We start from the raw sequence: 22,076 nt of genomic DNA on the forward strand, positions 1-22,076 counted from the left end.
TTTTACAGATTTTTGGCAATCAGTGGAGTAAATGGATGCAATGTTTAATTGATATCAAGAAGCACCGGAAAGGTCCACAATGAAATGGAGCTGATCTTGTGGTTTGTCTGTGTTTTCTACCTCATCCCTAATCTCCTTCTTTGCCAGGATGTTGCATAAGAGATTGTTCCATTTGTGCATGCTTCCATGAATCACTACAGGCCTTACGGCCTCATTGTGGAATTTCTTGGGTTGGAATGTACATCTAATGATATGTAGACAGCACAGTGACCCAGAACAGTGAGTATTAAGGCCTGGTAGTAATTAAAGCCCCATATGTGTAGAGTTATCCAAACTTCAAATAAACAATAAAACTGAAGCTTCAACCTCAGTTATCTTGCTTCTAATCTCTTCTCCTAGTAAAAAGCAAACCAATGTATACGAAAGAAGAAGAGGAGAAACCAAAGAATTAGATGCTCTGTGCAGCTTGATGACTGGAGCTGACTGGACTTAGTTCCTAACAATCTTTCTAGTGATGGTCCCCATGAATTCCTCTCATACACCAATGAATTCTCATCCTGTTTTAAATGTTTGTAAAATATTTTGTGAAAACAGTACTTGTGCAAATAGGTTTCAAATCTAAATGTCAGTTCATGAGTACAGAGCATCTTGATCAATGTCACCCCATTCACCTTTCTCCCCCATTTCATAGTGTTTCACTTAAATCATCTCTTTACAAGTTTCTCCAGGCTTTTCCTGGGAAGGGATGGTATCCGTTTATTATTTTCTTTCCTGGTCTCAGTGTTTAACAGAAACCCTTCTAAATGTAAGTACCACTCTTCAACTAAGTGGATGCATGTTTGGGAGGAATTATAATAAGTAAATTATGTCATTAAGACTGACCATTATTCTATCAGTGATTATTTGTAGATATTTAATTTCAGCACTGATATTCAGACTATTTACAATCTTTTTAACAAGAATTTTAAGCCTTAATTCACTCTCCAGAAAAAAACCCAAAACACCTCATGTCCATATTCAGTGTTTTCCCCTTCAAATCCATAACATTTTGAAAGCATGCTTTTGCAAAAATATTGTGTTCTGTGTTCTGCTGGTTTCTATGTGAGTGTAGTTATCATTAAGAATTCTCCCACCTGCTTACAGATGTCAAAGGGGGAGGAGAGCTCTTGAGAGCTCATCAATTCTGCTTCAGTGGACACAGTGTGGATGTAGGGTGGATACTTTTGTCTGTAGATTCTTTTTGGAAATCTTAAAATTACCCACAATCTGTGAAAATTTGTGCTTTATTGAATAGATTGAGAAGGTAGGATGGTAGTAATTAGTAAGAAATTCTCTCCAGCATAAACTGCACAGAATAAGACAGGATTTGTCTGACTAGTGGTAAGCTCTTCTCAGAAGAATAAGCTTGTTTCTGTGAGCACAACAGGGAAATGGGGTGGTGAAGACATTCAGAGTAAGACAAGTGGTAACTGACAGCACAGCTGGTGGAGATGGGTAATTGGAAATTCATGGCATATAAATCTCCCAATACTTATCTTGAAGCACAGGAAGAGAGGATATTTGAGCAGGGGACCTTTAACTCTTTCACAGGGATCTAATAAACTAGAAAACCTGTACATTCTTCATTTTAGCTTTAATTAATGAATTATATTCTGTCTCCCAGAGATAAATGCATTCTATTTAGGGAAATTACTCTGGCCATAGTAAATGGGACTATGCAAGTCAGTTGGAAAAGTTCTTTGCTTCTTTATTTAGAATATAGAACCCTTTCTCAAGGCTTCCATTCCTATAAAGGCCAATGCTTTCTCCTGCTTTTGATGCATGTCTGGTTTCTCTTTGTACATTGATACATACTTTGTGTTGTCTTAACTTGCTTCCACATTGGTGTTTTAAAAAACAAGGTGCTATTGGATTAGTAGAAAATGACTTGAATTAAAAATAGTGGCATGGTATAGGAACAGTCATGGTTATTGAAATCTCATGCTTTAATGAGACAGTTTGGGGCTTTGGTTTGCTGAAATAGACAAGTTACCTTTGTTTACTTCTTCATGTAACCTATGAATGGTGGCCATTTAGACACATTTCTTTTTTGTCAGTCATGGGGCTTGAATCAGGGCCTGGGTGCTGTCCCTGAACACTTTTGCTCAAGGCTAGTGCTCTACCACTTTGCGCCATAGTGCCACTTCTGTTTTTTAAGTACATAATTGGAAATAAGAGTCTCTCAAAGATGTTCCTGCTCCTGCCCAAGCTAGCTCTGAATCACAATCTTCAGACCTCAGCCTCCTGAGTAGCTAGGATTACAGGAGTGAGCAACTGGCGCCCAGCCATTTAAGCACTTTTATTTGTATTTTTCCAGGTCAGACAACCCTATTCTCTCAAAATAACTAAGTTTCTCCTTTGCTCCCTCCTCCCACCAACATCATATGTTTTGAATTTAACAATGCACAAGTGAGATTGAGCTCTCTCACCAAACATGACAGACAGACAGCCCTGGCTTCTTTTTACAAATGGGACAAATCTTCTAAAAGAATGGACCTATGTGATCAGCTTGGCACTCACAGTCATTGATTCTTTTGTTGGAGTTCAGAACACTTATCAAGTTGCTTGGATGCATGAAAATCTGTGGCCATATCTGTTATTTCTTGCTGGCAAAAGGCTTCCTGGGTTGGGTACTGGACTTGCTGCTGGTGAGTAGAGCTGCTGCGTAAGGGCTAACTCTCCTTGACGTCAGACTTTTGAGGCACATCATTCCCTGGCATTTGAATGAGTCTGAAAGGGAGTAGAAATGGAGGGATACACTTAGGTACACAGGCAGAAGTGAGCATGATTATAAAGATGGGTTTGGGTTGGAAGGCTCTGTCGAAGGGAATGCACTTTGGAGCTGCTGAGTGCTTCTTCAAGGGAATCAAGAAAGGCAAGTCCATTTTGTGTGGGTGTGGAGGCAGGAAGCTCAGCTTGTCATTTGCCTTCTTCCAGGAGCTAACCTAGGCCTCTGGTGAGATACGGTTTTGAGATGAGAAGAGTTGGACTAAGGAATGGGATATAATGCAGACAAAGATGCCGTAGTCTTTCTTTTCCTTTCAGAAGGCCTTGAAGGCTGCTTCATGAATCTAATAAGTGCGTGCTGTCTCCTGGAGTGCTCAGGAGAAGACACTGCATTCACATAGATTGATGGATTCCATGTAGAACAGGGTGATGGCAGGGAGGTGGGTCCCAGAGAATGGCTGAAGACTTCGGCTTGACAATCACAGCAGGCAAGCTTATGTAGAAGTGATTATCAAGCTTTTAAAACCACGTTTCCTGTCTTTAGAAGCACTACAATTAATATATGTCTTTTCATTGAAGGAAACAAAAAGCCACATCTTCATTTCAACAGCATCAGCAGTAGCTGTCAGCAATGTGGATAAGCTGCACAGAAGAGGCCCTCGGGTTCATTTGTAGGTTATCTTCCCTTTTGTCATCCTCACTGAGGCCTGCTGTGATTGTAGTTTATAATGGTCCCCCTGTCCAAGGAAGCCAAGCTCTCTGTAGGCCAGCTCAATGCAACCTTCACAAACTGCCCTTCCCTTTGTCTTTACTCCTCATCCTAGGTGTCCAACAGATGCTAACTGACGACCAATTCCCCTGCCAGATGCTTGCAACTCAAGATGAGGAAGTTTCCTCTGTCAGAGACCATGACTTCCACATAACAATGGAGGCCGTCATGCACGTGACTGTAGTTGTCTCAACAGGGGTCAAATGTGGGCACAGATGAAAGGCTGTGGTCCTTTGATCTTACATTTTGGTGATACTGGGGACTCTGAGCCAAAATGGGCACATTACCACTTCAGCCATGTCTCTAACCCTGCATTTTTGTTAACTATTTTGTAGGTGGAATCTGGCAAACTTTTTCATCCAGAGCTGGCTTCCAACTGTGACTCTGCAGATCTCAGCTTCCTGAGTGAAGTGAGCGCCCCCAGCAACTAGCTTGTGTATTGTAGTTCCTATAGCTAGAATTTTGTTCATAACAAGTCTTGCACCAGAGTGTAACTTTTTGGTCAAGTCATTCTTGTGGTCTTGTTGCATTGGTGCTGTGTGGAGGGTTCTGTATTGCTTACCACGTGCCTGGGTCTTTGTGCCCCAGGAGAGCATAAGAGGGCAAAGGCAGGTTGTCCCTCCTACTTTCCTGGAGAGTAGGAAACAATCCAAGTTCATACACATGCAGCCGACTGTTCAGTCAGAGCCTTTGTAACTGGGGACACAAAAGTGCCTGATGATTTCATCTTAGAGAAGCATTCTCCAGTGCCTCATGTAGAAGAGAGTTTTCTTTCTCCCAGTCTCTACCAACAAACTGCTGTCTTCACAGCACAGGTCACTGTGAAAGTTTGTATTTGAGGTCTTAAGGTCTGATTTAAATTACCTAATTAAAGCTATCTCTCCCTTGATTACTCTTTTTCCTATAGCTAGAACTTTACGCCTGGCTAGAAAAAAGTGAAAGTCTTTATGTATTTGTCAATTACATAGTTAAATGAATGATATTTGGTTGCCCCTTAACTTGTTTTACCTCTGGTCTAACACAATACTTTTTATTCTTTTAAAATTATCTTTAAGTAGTTATACAAAGGACTTGCCATTCAACAAAGCAGTTTATGAACACAAAACACCTTGGTCACTATCACCCCCCCCTTTTTTTTTTTGCCAGTCCTGGGCCTTGGACTCAGGGCCTGAGCACTGTCCCTGGCTTCTTTTTACTCAAGGCTAGCACTCTGCCACTTGAGCCACAGTGCCACTTCTGGCCACTTTCTGTATATGTGGTGCTGGGGAATTGAACCCAGGTCTTCATGTATACAAGGCAAGCACTCTTGCCCCTAGGCCATATCCCCAGCCCACTATCACCCCTTTTGTCATTCACTCCCATCCTTCCCAACCCAACTCCTCCCCTGCATTTTATTAATTTTGGTAGGATGTGCATTTAATTTTATGATTCCATTCTTCCCCTTTCCTCTCTCTACCTCCTTACCTGAATTATGTCTCCCCATTTCAAATATACCCATTTCTGGTGTGTATTTTGTTAAACTGTGAGTTAGCCTTTTTTTATATATATATTTTAATGTATGTCCAAGGGCTTATATAGAACCAAAGTGATGCCCTGTAGTTTTCTTATTCAAGGTTGGCACTCTACCATTTGAACCACAGTTCCATTTCTAGCTATTTGATAGTAAGTGGAGGTGAGAGTCTCTTGGACTTTCCAGGCCTTGCTGGCTTTGAGATGCAATCATCAATCAGATCTCCACTTTCCAACTAGTTATGATTACAGATGTGGATCACTAGCATTTGGCTAACATATTATTATTATCAATTATTGTTATCAGTATTATTTGAGCAAAGGGGTTTCAATTCATCATATCAATTTATAAGTACAATGAATCGTTAGCTGTTCACAGTTGCTCAGTGTCTTTCTCTCTTTGTGACATTGTTGGAGGCACACCAGAATCTTCAAAATAATACCAGCAGGATGACATTTTGCTTTTGCCATTTTTGGTTCCTTGCTGCTGACCTTTTATGAGTTTTCTTCAGCAAATGTTATGTGGAAGAAGAGTTCTTTTTACATTCTGAAACATAAAATGCTTTACTTGTGTGCTTTCAATGACAAGCAGCCTAGGGTCAGGGCTTGACTTCTGACCTCCATTGTTTTTCTCAGCTGTTCATCTTTGCCAGTCAGCTGGCCTATGTGATTTTCATCCCCCTTTGGGTTTTCATTTTCTTTTTGTCCTTTATCATAGCTGACAGTTTCGTACAAGTAAGTATATGTGGTTGAATGGTCATAGATAAATCTGTGATCAGAGTATCTGGAGACTCTAGCTGCTAGTGTGCAAAAAGTCCTGCTCACATGTCTGGAGGGAGTAGGAGAGCATATTTGTACCTTATTCTCCAGGATCAGATTCCTCTTATAAGGAGAGAAGGATAGATGCTGGATGCAAGAATTCTGCGCCAAGCTAGCTACCAGTCAGTCATCCATACGCTTTGTCCACTTGTTCGTGATCTGGGGAGGAGAGGTAAGAGGGCAAGAGGCAGAGGAAAAGTCTGAGGTCAGATGGATGGAAAATCCTACCCCATTCTTTTTTATTTTTTTTTTCTTTTGGTGCTAGTACTGGGTATATACTTAAGGCCTAGACTCTGTCCCTTAGCCTTTAACTCAAGAATGACAGCCCAGGATATGAGGGCGATCTGGCTGCGACATCTGTCACCCCATTGATCGCCAGGGTTGATTTGGCTGATCTGGCTGGCTAGGTGGGTGTCTCCTTCCTCCCTCACTGCTCCATGTGCATCCCTCCCAAAGCTGCGGGCTTGGTCAAAGAGGACGACCATCCCCGATAGAGGAGGACTGGTCTTCAGTCAAGGGTATAGGAGTAGCTGCACTCCCCTGCTAGAACCTCCAAACAAGCTCTCAAGAATGACAGCCAAGCAATTGACCACACCTACATTTCTGGATTTTGCAGATTAATTAGAGATGTGTCTCAGGACTTTTCTGATCAGGCTGACTCCAAACGACAATCTTCAGATCTCAGCCTCCAGAGTAGCTAGAATTACAGGTGTAAGCCACCAATGTCTCATTCTTGGCACTATTCCTAACTGGGGACACTTACATACATTTGTTAGTCTTAGCCTTGGAGCTCAGAACTGACAGTTCACTTGCTACTGTTTCTGTATTCTGAGTGAGATATTCATTTGTTTTGCAGTTATCCCAGGTGATCAGAGAGTTTTCAATTATTAAAGTATCAGATGCCATAACTTTATCACCTGTATGATTTATATTCAGTCTAGAGTTTTGTGCTGTTATTTGCTTGCTGGTTTGAGGTACAAGTATGACCCCCCCCCCCCCTCCACACACACACACAATCCCTCAACCTTTTTCTAGGACCCAAAGAAGCCCAGAGTCGTTCAGCTTCACTGTGCCGAAGCTTCCAGAAGTTCACAGACATTATCCTAGTGAAAGGCAATGAAAGGTTAGAGTCAAGCCCTCCACCTGTGCTAGGGATGCAAGGGTCCACACATTCACCCCCCTGGAGACTCACAGACACACAGAGCAAATCGGGTCCACACATTCATCCCCCTGGACACACACAGACACTCAGAGCAAGGCAGATCCACACATTCACAGAAACACAGAGTAAGGTGGATCCATCAGAAGGAGGTCAGGGGCCCCTGGTGTTGAATTGGTAATCATTAGCATAAGTGGTGGACACTGCCAAACAAAGGACACAAAGTCTTTCTCCATGAAGTTTTAAAGTACTACTGGATAATAACATTAGAACCTCCTGGTAGTTTTATGTCACAGAAACTGAAATTCTAGAGGAAAAGACTCTTTGTGTGTGGACTGGCTGCATAGTGAACTAAACTGAAACGGAGATTGTAAAGATGTGTGTTGTAACTGTCTACCTATCCTTTCTCCTGTTACATGTGCTATTCAAAAGACTATTTTATTTCCTAAGTTTTTTTTTTCCTTTCGCATTAGCACCATTTATGTTAAGTTTAATTTAGGGGAAAAATAGAAGAAAAAAATTGCTAAAAGCTGGTTGATAGAAATCAGCTTGCTGAGGAAAAATATCTAAACTCCATGATTATATATCGAAAGAGCTGTGTTTATAAACAGTTTCTGTATTTGTAAACATTTAGTTTTTATACTGGCAGAAAAAAATCAAAGCTGAGCTCTCAGTACTACTTGGAATGAGAAAGAGGCTCAATTTGGAATTTGTTATTATGATCACTGTTTTTTTATTACTCATTTAACAATTGTTTGGCACCCATTAATTGTCCCTCAGTGTTATGTTAATAAGGATTCCAGGAAGGGAAAGAAGTCATTTCCTGTAAGTTGGCTTGCTTTAATTTTATTCACCAAAATGGTATTTACTTAATAACAACTATGGAAATAAGCAGGCATTCAGGCTTTGTCATCTTCGTTTTAGAGCAGAGCTAATGAACAGTGTGGGAGCTTCAGGAAAAGTGGTTTGGGAGAGCTATTCAGAGTGTGAATCAGGGCCAGGGATCCAAACTCATTAGAGAATTTGCATTTGGATCAAAGACTGTTCTGCATACACCACGGCTGTGGCTAGTGAACACATGCTTGGTGGATACCCCTTGAGGAGGAGAACTGAAAGCCCCTGGACAACTTGATATCCTCTTAATAGGTCAGCTTCCTGAAACCTGTTTCCTATGTGAACACCATTTATGATGGGTGGTACATTGGTACTAATTCTTGGATTCTGTGGCATTGTTTTCTCTTGCATTTTTCCCTCTGTTTCACGTTAATGGGGATTATTTTCCCATTTGTCAGAAGGAGATTCCCATCACTGTACATCAGCCTGAGAGAGAGAAAGGGGGATTGTTAGGTAGTTAGAAACCAAAAGCAGTGGGCATCACCTGTTGCAGACCCCATCGTTAGGTTCCTGGTTCTCAAATGGTGCTTCTTCGCATAATGCTGTGGGCTCTAACTCTAGTATTTCTTTTCATGGTGCTCTGAGGTCCCCACTCAGTCAGTGGAAAGAGCCAAGGCTGCACATACACAGGCCATCAAACCATTAGTGTCAAGCCCAGGAGAGGAGTCATGGGGGGAGCCCTCCCTCATACTTTAGAACTGCTTCCCAAGTGGACTCCTCCTTGAGCCCTGCTCTGGATGATGGAGGGACAAATGGAAAGTTTCATTACTTTCATTTATGGTTTCCATCTACTTTCAAATAAACTTACTGTGTTTACCTTAAATGTTTCCTTGCCTTTTCCTTCTTTAATAAATAGAGAAAAATGAATCATCAAGCCTGTACCATTGTTGATGTTCTAGAAGTTTCTGTTCAGAGAGTAAATAGTTTTTAAAAATTTTAACTGTCTTTAAGTAGTTTTACAAAGGAGAACTACAGAACAAAGCAGTTTATTAATATAATACCTCATGATCAATGTCACCTCTTTCAACTTTTGCATCCAACATTCCCAATCTACCCCTTCCCTCACTTTTCTTCATTTTGTAGGATATGTGTTGAATTTCTTTTTCTATTTAACAAAGCAGTTTTCATATACAATCATGTTGATCTGTGTCACCCCTTCAACACTTTTACCCCACTTCATTCACCTATTCTCTTATTTTTCTTAATTTTTTGGCATGTTCAATGAATTGACTACATTCTCCCCACTCCCCCCCCCCACCTTCATTTGTCTATCCCTCCCTTTGGCCCCACACCTGTCCCTTTCAAATACCCATTTTCTGGGACTTATTTTGATGAGCTTTGATCTTGTCTTCTAAACAATTATACTATTTGAGCTTTCCATAGAGTCTATTATTGTCAGTTAATTCATTTATAACCAGTTATCTAACTTTCAAAAGTATGGTATGGATATTTAACACTTTGAAGTACTAACAATGGATTTGCTTATGTGTTTGTTTGGGTGGCACTGGCATTTGGACTCAAGGCTTTGAAATTGCTAGGCAGACACTCTACCAATTGAGTACCACCTCTAACCTACTAACTGATTTTTATACATAGAACTTAAAGAACTGGGCCCTATACTTTGAGCTAAGGGTCAGGGCCTGAGTATTTTGCTTTTCTAGAGTATTGAAAGTATTTGAATTTCTTGCCATCAAAATTAATGTAAGAAAAATACATTTATTATTTAGCTTGCAGTTCCAATAGCACAGTGTAAGTGCCTCACTATTTTTAATTTATCTGTGATGTTGTAAGGTAAATCCAGTTTGGCGAGATGCAAAGAAGCCACATTTTGAGAGGTTGAATTGGGAGTCTATTAGAGAGCCAGCAGCATCTGCAGTGGACTCCTGTCAAAAAGACCTGCAGCCCTTCTAATATACTTAACATGACTAAAAAACTGAGCCATGAGAGCCAGAAAGGAAATAAATAGCAGAAAACAATACAAAAACACTAGATCCCTTCACGGAGAGCTAAAGTGGGACACTCACAGTAACCGGAGGGGAGCCAGAGACACAGGAGACATGAGGCATGGTGTATCCACACCTGAGCTGGTCTGGACCTAAATAGTGTCAGGGACACACAGAAGCATCACAGGAAACTCAGAAGTAACCTACTGTCCAAGTCCTTGCCCCTGTCTCTGGAAATTCAGGCATGCCCATCACCTAGGAGGTGGTACTTCACCTTCTTCCACCATGAAGTCAAGATGGCACCAGTTAAACACATTTTCCTCTCCACTATCTGGCCAAGACAGTGCCAACTAGACTCACCCTCCCCATTTCAGTGAAACATTGATAATGTGGAATGGTTAGTCAGAAAAATGGAGTTGGGGGAAGTTTGGACTCATTTTGTCACTTGAACATAACATTTTAACAGAAAACAGCGGCTAGTACAGCAGAGGAGAAAATGTTGAGAGCCTATGAAAATATAATTGAGAGGGTTTTAGATACTAATAGTAAATAATAAATATAGGACCATGTTTTAGCTATTGTGTGTTCATGCAGAGATTTAACTTGAAAACTGAGATCTGACAACCTTCTGTTCAACATTTTTATTGTTTGAAAGGGTGTTTTAGAATTTATGTATCTGGAAAGAAAGAGTATTATTACCATGGTTTGCAAGGTATTCTCTAGCAATTTTCCTCATTTGATTCTCGTGTCTCTCAGTCCTATCCATGCGGATTTCTGGTCTTTTGGGCAAGTTGGCTTGTGATATAAGTCAACATAACTATCTTTTGGTTATGTACACAGTGCTTGAGCAGTTGTTTCTGACCCCAGATCTTCTCCAGCATCCATTCTGGATTTGGAATTAATTTCTACAGAGTATTCTCTAGCAAGTTGCTGATCACAGTGTGCTGCTTCTCAGGCATCTGCTCTTTGGGGGCAGTCTGGTTAAGGCCCAAAGTTTCAGGGCTGGCATTTCTGCTTTGCATTTGCAAGTAGAAAGAGTTAAAGAGGACAAGTTAGTAAGAAAGTTGTAACTAGGTGACAAGTGGGGACTTTCCTTTCTGGGATGAATATTCAAAATTGCTCTCATAGAATCTCTTTTTGGGTAGTCTGTTTATATTCATGTAACTCCCATGGCTGAAAATTATGTCTTTCAGACAGCTCTGTAGTTGTCACTTGGTTGTTTGTGGGCATGAAAGACATCATAATGAGAGAGAGATAGGATCTGTCCTGTTCTTAATGTGAGGGCATCATATGAATAGTGAAAGTTAAGAAGGGTGCTTATGTCTAGGACTCAGAGCAACTAGATCCTGGAAACAGTGAGATAAAACAAAGAGCTAAAGCAGAAACATGACAGCCAGAGGGAATGGATGGGCACTTAGGGCTGAAGGATGGACTGGAGTGTGGCCCATCCCAGGGGCCCTTTTGCATCATACGGGGCAGGCACAATTACGTAAATGGGTCAGACCTACTCAGGTATGATCATGAAATGCAGTATAATCTGGTGAATTCATTTCTGCACCAGAAACAGGTCATAAATGGGGCACATTGGATGTGTTTTCTTAAATCGATTATTTTAAGAAGTAATATATTTATTTCGAAGTTCTCTCATTATAAGCCCTAGTCATTAGTGAGAAGCTTGTGGCACTCACCCATCCTGCCATTCTTCCATCTTCTTTCCTGCAGTACAGCTGCAGAACAGTTTTGAAATGCCAGCAGAAGGCTGAAAGTGAGTGCTTCAGGGTTTACCTTCTCAAAAATCAGGTACTTTATGGACAAATCAATTATTTGATGTGTGTGCGTGGGGGGGGGTATTTCAACTTTATAACGTTTTCTTTTAAATTAAATTCCTATACTAATAAAGACAATTCCTCTATAAAGAAGAATGCTAATCAGAGATCTAAAATAATTAATAATGGAGTAGGCAATCAGCATTTGAGAAAAACAACAGCAATGACTAATAAACAAGAATTAACAATGGGCTTTAGAATTCATGGGTGAAAATTATGATGAGAAGCAAGGTATTTCTTAGCCCTGAAATATCTCCCCATAAGAAATTTAGCAGCTGAAAAAGGAAAAATAATTTCACAGTGAGGAATCCCAGAATATTACAAAGTTAACCAAATGATCAAAGTTAGTATCATCAGAAAAGAGGTATACCTGTATATCTACCTTTTGATATGGTACAGGAGAAACAATATCACTTCTATGGGATTCATTTCCATAGTAGACACCTTAAAGAGCCTCCAGTTGATCGCAAATTGAGATGTATTCTACAATATGACTACTTAGTCTTCAAGTAGCAAGGAGATGAAGGAGACGAGACAGCCAAATTCGTGCAAATTCCTCAACTGGATTCTGGATCAAGTGGACACTTGTGAGACAACTGGCAAAACTGAGAAATATGTTGATTAATCAGTAATAATATGCTATGAATGTTAGCTTCTATCATTGTTAAATGCTATCATTGTTAGCTTCTATCATTGTTATATAATAATGGAAGATGGTAACATCTGGGAATGCCAGATTAATGGTAGATGGAAACTGTATATGGAAACCCAACTTTTGAGGGAACTTGAAAAAAGTTTTTAATTAAAAAAAAATTCTTCCTTAGAAGAAGTTAAACCTAATGGATTCACTGAAATTTATTAGCTTCTCATGGCAACTGTTTCCTCCCATTTCCACCAATAACAAATGACATCAACACACATCATATGTATAAACTGCTTTGTCAAATGGCAACTCCTTTGTACAACTTACTTAAAGATAATAACAAAAAATAAATAAAAGAAAGCAAAACAATCAAACAAAAAAGTCCAAAGCAAAACAACAAACAAGAACAACAACAAAAGAAACAATGTCCTGCTGGTAAGGGAAGGTCCAGCTTTCTTCATTGTCTGAGCCTTCTATAGGAGCTTCTATAGAGGCTTCTATCTTTTTTTTAACAGTTTGTTTTTTATTATTGGGTTTAAGTTATTACAATATTTTTCACAGTATACATTTTAGCTTTCACAATGATGAAATTGTCATTCTACTATACATAGCTTATGAAGTCTATGAGCATTATCAATAAAATGACTTTCTCCATTTCAGCTGATATGTACATTACATTCCTTTTGTTTAGCACATCTGTTCCCTCTTTAACTCATTCCTTCCTTCCCCTTCCCACCTATGAGTTGCTTAATTCTCTTTCATCAATGTCCAATGTAGCTATGTCCAATGTAGAGGGGATCCTCTGCTATATTATTATTATTATTGCTATTATTATTACTATTCTCGCTTTCCACCCATCCTGTGTCCTCTTTTCTTTCTGCTATAGGGGCTTCAATAGGGGCTTTTTTCATTTTCATTTCTTTATTGTTAAAGTGATATACAGAGGGGTTACAGTTTTATATGTAAGGCAGTGCATATATTTCTTATCCAACTTATTACCTCCTCCCTCAATTTTCCCCCACTTCCCCCCTCCCCGTTTCCCATCCCCCATGGGTTGTAAAGTTAATTTACACCATATGGTTTTGTAAGTATTGCTGTTGTGTTGGTTTTTCTTTTTATCCCTTGTCGTTAGATTTTGGTATTCCCTTTCCCTTTCCCAGTTCCAATACATGTATATACAATATCCAGGTTACCAAAAGCAGTTACACTGATATCAGAAGTAAAACCAAGGGAAAGAAAGACAAAAGAAAAAGGACATAATTTCACATGGTATGTTGAAAATAAAACAAAAATGATAAACCACTTGTTTCCATAACTTGGAGTTCATTTTGCTTAGCTTCATCTTAGGGGCTTCTATAGAGGCTTTTGGACTCACATTGATAGTAGAGTTGTATTTATTGTGAAGCTAACATAATTTACATTTCAGAACCCTTCCTCACCAAGGAGCATTTTTCCAGGCCCTTTACTGAGATCTGAGCTCTCAGTTTCATAATCCTATATAAAACAAGTTTCGCCACATGGCAAATGACAGGCCCCACAATGCTTGGACTGAGTGTTTGCGGAGACACTTTGCCTGTGATGGCTCCATAACAAAACGAGTCAGTCTGTTTACATTCTGGTTTATTTTCCAAACAACACAGAAGAAAACAATATCATATTGAAGTGAAAATAGAATATTTAACGAGTTTCACTTTGTTTAATTTGGCTCACTACCTGGCTAGGCAGAGATACAGTCAACTGAGATGAAAGAAAATGCAATGAAAAGCATTCCAGTAAGCAGACTGAAATTGTGCACATTTAATTAGCAGATGAGCTTTGCTGGGTCCAAAATATTGTTTTCTTGAAGAATATACATTAGATGCTTGTGAATACCACTGCTTAGACTTCATCTTCAGACTCTGGATGCAAATACCAATTATTCCATGCCTACCATAGACTACGTTCAGCTTGCTTCATGACATTTTTAAAAATTTACTTTATTAATTTTTTTCATATTTTATTAAGTTAGGTAGTTGTGCAAAGGAATTTTAATTCAGTATGTCAGATGCAGAGTGTACTGCATCTTAGTCAATGGCACCCCTTTCATCATTCTCCCCACCTCTCCCAGCTCCATCCTATCCCCTTAATTTACCAGGTTTCATCTTCAGGTGTATTCATTAAATATTATGATTGCACTTACCCACCCATCATTGGTCTCCCCGTTCTTCTTCTCCTGCCTTGACTGCCCACCCCTCCCCTCACATAATATATACACAGCCCAAGGGTTTCCAGCCATACACTGGAAAGTATCAGACCTCACAAGAAGTGGCTAATGATTCATATGGAGAAATCTGTGTTAAATAAAGTGCAGAATTAAGCCAAGGAGGATGAGATTTTGACTTGGTGTTGACAGTTCCTCTGTTTCATTCCTGTCACTTGTTAATTCCATCTTTCTCCCTGGCTAGATGATTTAAACACAGGTTTCCAAGCTCTGATTGCACTCTCCAAGACCATCAGTAACCCATGAGAATTAGTGATTTATTTCATGAATCTTTTAAATAAGCCTCATTCTTATGGAAACTCGTATCTTTAGGAATTTTATCAGAGATAATTTTAGCCGTATGTGAGCCTAGTGATTGTAGCTCTGAACTTACAAACTTTTGTTTTCTGGCCACATATTTCTGAAATGAGGTGATTATAACTACAATGAAAGAAACAGGGCATTCCCTTTGAAGTTGCCCCTTCTCCTGGATCTTAAGTGTGTACGTGTGTTGAAAAGTTTTATTCCACCTCTCTCCTTCTTGTGATATATTTCCAAAGTGAGAAAAGGACAGTAAAAGTGGTTTGTAAATATAGAGTAAACTAGTTGTACTAGAAATAAAATAGTGTAAAATGAAGACCCTAATTTGAAAACAGTTTTTTTTCCACAGACATACAAAAATCCATGTACTTAAAATGGCAGTGCTGTTACAGATATTGTTTTTATCTATATGAAAACTGATCAGTGACTTGCAAATGATCAGTGAAATGCAATTAGGACCATAGAAAAAGCACTAGTTTTTAAACAGGGCTCATCATGAATGTACATGCAACATAGTTTCATTATATTCTTTCTTCTCCCTTTTCTTTCTTCATCCCCACCTCCTTTCGAAGAACTCAGTTTTAATTGAGTATTTATTATGACGGTTACTGTGAAGGAACAGTCGTATTTACCAGAAAATGTTCTCTAGAAGGTGTCAATCATTTGCCAGAAGAGTTGAATCATGTTAGGGAGCCTCTTGCTGATTAGAGCCTCAGTGAATCAAAACTAGAAAAACTCACGTGAGGGTAAGCCTGTTAGCCATAAAAAGAAAAAAAAAAATCTGAGGATTCAGGGACTCCATCCCTCTGTTGGATCTAAAGTTCTCAGCATGTGTTCCAGCAAGTCACTTCCTTAGGATCCTTCCACCTACCTGAATCTGATAGCACCTCCCTCTCTTGCCTTTGCTTGACAGGGGAAGTAGAAAAGCAACAGACCTAGTTTCCTGGCTGTTGTATTTTATGGAGATGCCAAAAGGCAGCTTATTTCATATTGATTATACCAGGGAGCTAGCCAAGTTTGGTGTTAATTGGGTCCTCTGGAATTCTACACCACTGAGACAGAAAGCTTTTAGCAAGGAGAAATAGAAACCCACAGGCTGTATTAAAATGGGATCCAGGAGCCCATGGTATCCTGAACGCTGACGTTTGGTGATTTGGGCAGCTCATTTTGTATATGATTGCTTATTTCAATGAGCTTGTTTTGTGTTCCATTTCCTCATACCCAGCTCTCCACAAAGCTGTGAATCTTGTTTTGAAAGCTGCTGCCCTAGAGTGCACTGGCTGGGCGCTGGGGTCCTCATTGTCCTCCTGCTCATTCCATATGTGGGTCACATCCTGCCCTTGCCCAGCCCACTTCCCTTCCTTTTGCTCACACTGCTGCATGTTCCCTCTTTTTACACACACACACACACACCTCAAAGCATGCTCACTTTTATATACACTTGTGCACATGCACGTACCATGCTTACTCACACACTTTCCCCCTTGAAGAGCTATGATAAGGCAGATTATTTCAAGAGCTTGTAAGCAGGAATATTCAAGATTTACAAGCAGGTTGCTGTGTTGTGAGTCGATGGCAGACTCCACTTCACCTTGGACGTGATTACTGTGTGTCATTGCCTTTGTGCCTGTTCCCAGCCCAGCCCAGCCTCCCTTCCCCTCTCTTCACCCAGGACAAAGGTTTGTAAGGAACTAAGATTGCTGCTTCAGCTGGCCCTTTCTTGTTTCCCTGGAAGCAGGAATCTCAGACAGTGAATGAAGGATGGAGCAAGCACACTAGAGTTCTGATACACAATTCTTTGGGGAGAGAGGGAAGAGTCCACTGAGAAATGTGGATTGCAGGCCTGCCCACTGAGTTTATTATGGTGGTTATCCATCACTTGTTCTGACTAAAGGGTAAGGATTTCTATAATTTTTTGCTGCAAAGAATTGATTCATTGTTCTCTTCCTAAAGGCTTCCTACTAATTGGCTCTTGAGAAATATTGGAGTGAGAATTTTTGCTTGACTTCTGTACTCATCTTGTTAGACCTGCTTTTTTTGTTTAATATCTGAATGAAAAGCCTAATATGGATATAGGTGGAATACCTGTTTCCTTGTTTCCAGGGAAAGGCAAAACATAAACAAAACCTTTCGATTCTATGATGTTTACTTCTTTTCATTAAAAATTTTAATTAAAAAATAATTTTCCAGTGAAGAAATGTAATGCATTTTGAGTCAATAGTTCCAGGCTATATTTATCTGCTCAAAGAAATTGGAATTGGAGTATCAGCTGTGTGCTATCTTGGTGAAAACTTACATTTGGTTAAGAAGCATAATTTAAAAAAGAAAAGGCCAACCACTATAATGGAATTTATACAGTTGGAAATCAATGAAGCTTTATTGAAAATAGCAAATTACCTTTTATTTTCTTAAACATTGGTGATTTATAGGAACTCTTTGCAGGTAGAATAGGATAGATTTTATTGGGCATTGAGATTGCCTTCATGATATTTTTCTTTTATGGTTGCTGCTCTAGTGGGTGTTGTGTGTTGTGATCTTGCTTTGTTTATCAATCTCTCCCATGAGTCAGAAATGAAGGAAAATACATGTCTAGAAACCTTTAAGTCAAACTCATTTTATTTATTACTTTATAGAATTGGTAGCAAAGTGCATGTAGGAAATGTGTCCTGCAAAAGCACGTTAGCGGTGCACCCACTTGAGTAAGTGGATGACATTACACCACATCTGCTGGTTGAACTGTGAGAAGAGACAAAAAGCAATGTAGAAATCAAAAGAACGGTATTGTCAATAAAAGGGAAAAGCTTTATTTTCTTACCCGAAAACTCATAGTTTCTTTACAAAACTGCTCTATTCTGCGTAGTTAGAAAAGTATGGGAAATTCAAGTGTGTTTCTTTGTATGCCATACCCTCACACCACACCCATTTCTTGTCCAATGTTGAGTAATCAAGTACCCTTCCTTTGAAAGCAGGTTGCTTTTCTCTTCCTTTCCACAACAACAAGGATGGCCCTCAGTGGTGCTACCATTCACAAAAATCTCAGAGGTTTCTCTTCTACTTTTTTTCCCCTCAATCAGTGACTAGGAAAAAGTAAATAAGAAAAAAAATTGTTCTGTTTCATATTTAATACTTGTTCTCTTGTTCATTTTCAAACTCTTGCATTTATGAAATTGCATCTGGACATATCTCTTATGTAAAACTGCACTGTACAATACCTTTTCATATGTGAAGTCGGTGGATCTCCTTTTTGTTGTATTTGTAACTATATCCAGGGTTATATACCTACATAAACAGATATTAACTGAAGTACGATGTATGATCCAGGTAGAGGAGGAGTTCACTAGTGTAATTCCTTTCAACAACTAACTTGCAGTTAGCTGAAGCATATGTTGAAGGGGCTCGGAAATGGTTCAAGAGGAGGGAGGTAGACAAGTGGAGAGAGGAAAGACAGGCGAATGCAGTCAAAATATTGAATGTACATATGAAAAAATGTGACTAGGTAAATAGAGGAGCCGGGTGGGGTTGGGAACAAATGAGTCAGAACGGCAAAAGGGGTGGCATGGACCAAGATGTACTGTATTCACAAACTGATATACTCACTTGAAATCTTTTTGTAGAACAACTTAAAGATAATAATAGAAGTAAATAAACGAGTGTTGCCCTCTGGTGCCATACACAGGGAATCAATGACTCTGGAAGCCTGCATTAGTGCCTGTTTTTTGGTATGTGTATGTAGTAGTCATAGTCACTGAATATTAAATCCTGGAAGATATTCCAAGTAGAATGTAACATTGCATAGTGGATTAGAATTACTCCCAGCAAAGTCTTTTCCTTCCTCTCCTTAATTGCATTTGGAAAAGAAACTTATATCCATGCTTCCTCCATCTGTGTCTAGACAAATCAGGCTTCCTTTGCCAATGAGCTCCTACCCTTTGAAAGTAGATGAATCACTCTTCTTTTGTGTGTGTGTGATATGTGCCACTATTGGAGCTTGAACAATCAATCAATTGGGCCTGGGCGCTGTCCCTTAGCTTTTTCACTCTGAGCTGTCACTTTACCACTTGAGCAATAGCTCCACTGATTTTATTGGTGGCTAATTGAAGATTAGAATTTCCTGGACTTTCCTGCCCAGGCAGGCTTAGAACTTCAATCTTGAGATTTCAGCCTCCTAAGTAACTAAGATTACAGGTGTGAGCCTCATCCCCTTGGCCGCATGCTCTTCAAAGGCCACAATAATATGGATAACATCAACTGTAATAACAACTAAATGTTAACTGTCAACACCCAGGACTCTTGCAGGAACCTCAAAGGAGCGAACTAGGGAAACTAGCAGTGTTCTCATTCTGTTTCTTGAGTGAGATTTGTCTTCTCACTGGAAGTAGAAGCAGTGTTCTTCTTCGGGTTGCCCAATCACTCTTAAGGTGTCCAAACTGACTTTTCTTAACAGTTGAGATACCTTATCAATGAACTTGGGACTTGTCTGTAACTAAGCACTTGTTTTACCCATCAAAACTTCTTCCTTCTCTTTCTTAGTTTACACTGGAAAAAAGCTTAACATTAACTGTCATAGCAGCACACAAATTAGAATGGATTGTGTGTGTGTGTGTGTGTGTGTGTGTGTGTGTGTGTGTGTGTATTTATCAGTACTGGAGTTTGAACTCAGAGTCTAGATGCTGTACCATAACTTTTTCACTCAAAGCTGGTGATCAGCACTTAAGGAACATCTCCACTTACAACCTGTTGGCAGTTACTTAGAGATAAGACTTACACAGTTTTATGACCAGCCTGCATTGAATCTAGATGCTCAGATGTTGCCCTCTTGAGTAGCTAGGTTACACATGTGACTAATCAGCACAGAAAAGATCCAGCTCAGAAGAGATGATGGTTAAATCCTTCTCAGCTCTCTAATCTCTAAACTTCAGTCTTTACTTCTTATATGCATGTAATCAATTCCCAGTAAAGTTAGTACTGCTACAACACTTGTTTTAAAAATGCCAATTTTTTCATTTGTTCTGAAGCAGGTGAAAGACAAGCATGAACCAAGTAATTACCATACATAAAATGCCTGCCCTCTGAGAGGAACATTAGGTGCATGCTGAAAACTTCACCCAGCTGAACCTACACACATGGTAATACAAAAAGTTTGCCTATATGTTAGCAGTAGCCCCACACACTTGTAAAGTTTAACAACTTTCCCTCAGATTTCAGGTACTCTTTTCCCACCAATTTACAGTAACTTATGAGCTACATCTTTTTCTATTGCCAACTCCACATGATTTTTTTATGAGGTGAAGTGCCCTATTTATTATATATACATATGTGTATATATATATATATAAAATCACTTAACATGTAAAACTCTGCCTCTGTTTTTATTAGGTAGCTACTGTTTAAAAATGTGTTACTGGCAATGTTTTTTCTTATTATTGTACCTCGAGCCCTATTCACATACTAAGCAGTTTGGTTTTTATTGTGTGCTTTTGCAAGGTACCAACAACTTTAGAAGCACATATGCTTTATTCCAGAAAAACTTTTGGTTTTAGCCTAATGAAATCTTTAGAGGCTGAGCATTTGGGGCATGCTCAGCCATGTTTTCTTTGAGTGTGGTCATGCAGCATACTTTTCCCTTTTTATATTTTCGTTCTCTCTATGTCATTGCATTGGATTAACTATTTCTGAAACCTCCCAGCTTTAGGAAATGCTCAAGAGTAAAAACTACTGAAAGATGATTAGATATTTGGTCTAACACCAAAAATAAACTTTGTAAGTTCAGCTATTTGCATTACTTATTGAATCATATAGTGTGTGTGTGTGTGTGTGTGTGTGTGTGTGTGTGTGTGTGTGTGTACATGCATCTATGCACATACTTGAACTGGGGCTTGAATTTAGGATCTCTTGCTTGGTTTTTCAATTCAAGGCTATCTATTTTTTGAGCCATACTTCTTCTTCCAGTTTTCTTTTTTCTTTCTTTTTTTTTTTTTTTTTTTTTTTTTTTTTTTTGCCAGTCCCGGGGCTTGGACATAGGGCCTGAGCACTGTCCTTGGCTTCTTTTTTTTTCTTTTTTTTTTTTTTTTCTCAAGGCTAGCACTCTACCACTTGAGCCACAGGGCCACTTCTGGTCATTTCTATTTATGTGGTACTGGAGAATCAAACCCAAGGCTTCATGTATATGAGGCAAGCACTCTTGCCACTAGGCCATATTCCCAGCCCCTTCTTCCAGTTTTTTGCTGGTTAATTGGTGTTTGCAGTCTCATGGACTTTTCTACCCAGGCTTGCTTTGAACTATGATTGTCAGATCTTAGCCTCCTGTGTAACTAACATTACAGGCTGCATATAATTTTTAATGGAGGTTCAGATAAGAATATGGAGATATTAGCCTTCTTGTTCCAATATGAAACTTTATTAAATGAATCTAAATTTGATCATTTTTCCACTTGCAGAAAATACTAAGCTCTTCATTGTAAGAAACAAGGAGCTTTGCTAATCTGGTTTTCTAGAAGGGAGAGAGAATTTGAATCTTTGGAAGTGGTTGGGAAGCAAGCATATGTATGATGCAAGCTTGGTGATAAAATCTTAATATTGTGTCTGGAAATTTGAGTCTGTAGTTTTGCTCCTGATGCTTCATTGGATTCTGGTTTTGAAGCCAGGCTATTACAATCGGATACTACTCTCAGTCACCTTTTGCCCCTACCAGCTAGGTTGGCACTTATTTCACACTAAATTGCTCCTGAGCCCTTTGCAGACCTGCTCCAGAGAACCAACTCCTGGGACTCAGAATTGACCCAAGATTCCCACTGGCCGGCTGTGCTATCTGTAAATGTCACACAGCCAGGCTGTTCTGTTCCTTAGTTGTAAAAGAAAGCTCTTTTTCACTTGAACTTTTTTCCTCTTATAGTGCAACCACTGGAAATCTCTGAGCTACAGGCAGATTAGTTCAAATGACTATGCTTCTGACTCAGCCACTTGACTGTTAGACATGATACCTTCCACATTAAACAGATTAACCCTGTTTAAACTCTTAGATGTACACAGACTAACTCATTACTTTAATAGACTTTGGAAGTAGCACAGGAAACCTAACAGATTAAAATCAAGATATAAAGAAGATATAGGAGCATAAAAGGGATCATCTCTTTAGTAGTTTTGAGATTATTTTGGGAGGGTTTTCAATCCAGGTGTACTATCAGGAAC

The 22,076-nt window shown here is 39.4% G+C and overlaps 1 long non-coding RNA gene across 1 annotated transcript; it reads left to right on the forward strand.

Moving 5' to 3' along the window:
• The first annotated feature begins 6,471 nt into the window (after window positions 1-6,471).
• LOC125350051 lies at window positions 6,472-21,179 on the forward strand. The gene is made up of 3 exons (XR_007210670.1): window positions 6,472-6,492; window positions 19,268-19,272; window positions 21,134-21,179. It is a non-coding gene; the product is annotated as an uncharacterized LOC125350051 (long non-coding RNA).
• Window positions 21,180-22,076: the final 897 nt, after the last annotated feature.

The sequence above is a fragment of the Perognathus longimembris genome, chromosome 4 (genome assembly GCF_023159225.1).
Source record: "Perognathus longimembris pacificus isolate PPM17 chromosome 4, ASM2315922v1, whole genome shotgun sequence".
Classification (NCBI taxonomy): domain Eukaryota; kingdom Metazoa; phylum Chordata; class Mammalia; order Rodentia; family Heteromyidae; genus Perognathus; species Perognathus longimembris.